The sequence below is a fragment of the Crocuta crocuta genome, unplaced genomic scaffold (genome assembly GCF_008692635.1).
Source record: "Crocuta crocuta isolate KB4526 unplaced genomic scaffold, BGI_CrCroc_1.0 scaffold593, whole genome shotgun sequence".
Lineage (NCBI taxonomy): Eukaryota > Metazoa > Chordata > Mammalia > Carnivora > Hyaenidae > Crocuta > Crocuta crocuta.
This window is the reverse complement of record NW_027529544.1, coordinates 806,147-809,748: the sequence shown is the minus strand read 5'-3', so window position 1 is coordinate 809,748 and position 3,602 is coordinate 806,147. Positions and strand designations below refer to the sequence as shown.

General features: G+C 43.4%; 1 protein-coding gene across 2 annotated transcripts in view; it reads right to left on the bottom strand.

The window, feature by feature from the left end:
* The window catches only part of GLRA2 (glycine receptor alpha 2), a 175,750-nt gene that overhangs the window by 41,691 nt on the left and 130,457 nt on the right, over positions 1 to 3,602 (bottom strand). The gene's annotated exons all lie outside the window — the stretch shown is intronic.

The window sequence follows — 3,602 nt, the reverse complement described above, 5'->3', positions numbered from 1 at the left end:
TTCGCATTACAGGCTCTACTATCCTGGATCTCGCACAGCATGTGTCCACCCTAGTTAATCAATCTTATTCCACTCTTTCCTAACATGAACCTTGTACTTTGTTTAAGCAATTCTGCTTACACCAGAGGGAGCCAAGTCTATTACTGCTGCAAATCCCAGTGGTTCATAAATGGGTGTGATTTTGCACCCCAGGGGGCATGTGGCAATGTCTGGAGATATTTTGGGTTGTCACAACCAGGGGGAGGTGCTACTGGTGTCTAGGAGGTTGAGGTCAGAAATGCTGCTGGGTATCCTATAATGCACAGGGCAACCCCCACCATGAAGAATTATCCAACCCAAAATGTCGATAATTCTGAGGTTGATAAACTCTGAGATGGAGAAAGCAAAAACTCCCCAAACCTAGGTATCTATATCTAGTCCAGTGGTTCCCAACTGAGGGGTGACAGTGTTCTGAGAAGACATTTGGCAATGTCTGAAGGTGTTTGGGGTTCTCCCAATTGGAGAGTGGGGTTTTGCCACTGGCTTCTGGTGGACAGAGGCCAGGGAACTGCTGTAAATGCCCAACAATGCATTGGACCATCTCCATGGGGCACCTGGGTGGCTCAGTCTATTAAGCAACTGACTCTTGATTTCTGGTCAGGTCATGATCTCGCAGTTCGTGAGTTCGAGCCCCCATGGAGCTTTGTGCTGAAGGTGCAGAGCCTGCTTGGGATTCTCTGTCTCCCTCCCTCTCACTCTGTCCCCCTCCCCTGCTCACACACACACACTCTCAAAAATAAATAAATAAAAAAAGACCATCCCCATGGTTAATAGTGTTAAGGTTGAGAACACCTAGTCTATATGTTTCTCCCAGCATAGAAATTTTTTCTGTCTTTCTTCTACATGTTTATTTCCAGATAATTCCTCAAGGAGTAGCTCAAATTCCATCTCCAGCGTGTTTCTTTTTCTGCCTATTGTAGTCCACAGTGGTCTTGCCCATCTTTAGAATTTGTATTACGCTTAAGGTTAAGATTATACGGTTTAGTCTTTGCTTCATGTATGCATGTTTTATCCACCCAAAAGTATATGATACTGGAGGATAAAGACCCAGTAATGTCATTTGTATCTATGCCACCCAGGCAAAGCCTTGGAGCATATAGTAAGTGCCCCATAGTTTCTGTGGTATGACAGGTTATCCAAGCTGTATATAAATTCAGATTCCTTTCACAGTCCATGCTTTATATGAAGGATCAGCTACCAAAACAAAACGAGGACAACAAAAACTTTAAAAAATATATATTAGCTTTGGTCTCTATAGGTGATGATATCCAGATTACTCTTTATTTGCACTAAGGGAAAGAAGAATATGTATTATTCTCATGACTTCACAATTTATGTAGTTGGCAAACCTATCTGGTGAAAAAATAGAGCCAGTCAAGTGGGTTCGGTTTTTGTGGCACTAGGCAAACGTTTATCTGATATTTGCACACATCAGGTAGATGGTGGAGTTTAATTGTTGCCTTGTTCTGGTATAGTGTTGGCATTTCTTTGAGGTATTTTGCATCAATGTTCTTTTCAAAACTGTCTTGGCATTTTTTGAGTTAAATTTTTTTAAATTATATACTCAGATCAGCTTCAAAATGCAACATCAAGCCATGAACTCGTTGCTTTAGTCCCATAATTTGTTTTGTTCATATTCAAAAACGTCTCCATATTCCATGTCACGAAGCTGGTTGTTTAGGAGTTGGGCCATTTTCAACCCAGGGTTTCTCCTCAGCACAGAAGAGTGAATCATCATTATATGAGGATTGCCTCATTGTTCTTACAGCTTGGATGCCCTCTCCATCCTTCGTGGGCAAGTCACTCCCCTGTGACAGTTTGTCAACAAAAATATATCCACATTCTCAGCTTCTGGGCTGAGCTCAGAAAGCTGTGACATTTCTCCAGCAGACAACCAAGGAGGGCTAGTTATGAACCCATATGGAGGAGAGAACCTCTCTGCAGGAGAGAAAAGTCACAGATGACTATGATCAACCAAGTAGTACTTTTTAATAGAAAAGAGACAAGATGGATTCATAGAACAATCTCAAAATATTAAGTTATTTTTCTTTCTTTAAGTGGAATGGTCTCTCACACCCACCTGCTTGAGTCAATGTTTGTTCTGAAAGTATACATACACATTGTTGTTAAGCCAGAAAAGAAGCTTTTCTGCTTTGTACAGTACAGTTTCTTCTTATCTAATTGAAAAGCAGATTTTTAATTAACTCTGGGAAATGGAGCTGTTGAAATGAAGGCTACCTGTTGGTCACAGTAGCCTGACTTGTAGTTTGATTACATGGAAGAGAAGGCTTTGGTAACTCCAGTGAACTTGTCTTTTATTCAGTGCTATGAAATCCACCGCCACCCTCTCCATCCCCATTTTATGGGGGAGAAAATAATTTTATTAAATGCATGTCTACATCTTATACAGCTAGTAATCAACCATAGTGGATATGAGAATTTTGGCTTTGATTTTCTATCTTGACTCTTACCTATATTCAGTCACTGCAAAAATATCATCAGAAAAAAAACATAAGCAGTCAAATAATCCTAGTGCCAAAGATTCATGGTGTCGTACAGTTTTATCTTTATAACGTCGCTGCCAAGTTGCCATTTTTATTACCTCATTAAAGAGCTCGCCTATGCTGTTGAATGCCAGGAAAATCAGATTTCCTTGGCAGAGAGGGATGGTGGCAGCACTGAGCAGCTGGCCCATCCCAGCCTCACCACCCTTACCCCATTTTCTCTCCATGCCTTATGCTCTTGTTGAGCTCTGGGTAGAATATGGAGTGAACTGCTGTGAAGGTGCTGTTCGTCGAGACAGCCATCGGGTGGCAGTGCCTGCAAGCCTGGTACCCGCAGGAGCCACCTAGCTACAAAGGGTCCTTAAGTCACAAAACTTTCCTCAGGACAGGGTCCGAGCAACCTTCAGAGACCAGTTAGTGCGATCGGGTGGCACACAGACCTAGAGAGCTGATACCATTTCCAAAGATGAATCGGTTTCTCTCCATTATGGTGGTCAGAGAAGCAGCGCAGAGGAGCTGGCCGCGGCAACTACCTACATCAATTGTCGTGGGTGGAGAGGCTGAGAGAGGGTAGAACTACCAGCCCCAGAACCTATAAGGAGAATTGGATGATAGCCCCTGTTAGAGGCACCGAAGGGACACCCTGCGAAGTCACCCCCAGGTCTCTCAGCCTTCTGCAAATGTAGGCATCTGGGAAGGTGCCCAGGTGAGGAGGGAATGGCATCTAGAGGAAGGGGAGGAAGCCAGACAACAGGGCATTGTCTTCCCTGTGCTTGTGTCTGCCCATGCCTCCTCACATCCTCAGCTCAGGGGTAGAAATACTAACTTCTCCCAGAGTCTGCTTTCTGCGGCTGCACCCTCAGTGATGAAACAAGTGCACTATATTCTTAAGAAGGGCAGAAATGAGAAGGGAGTGGGAGTCAGGAGCAAATTGCCCAGTTGTGTACAACACAACCCCGATGAAGAACAGAGCCATTTGGATTATTTCAGTATTAGAAAGACAACCACCAGCTTTTGGGGGGATAATGAGATGATCCTTCATTTAATATATGTTTGTAT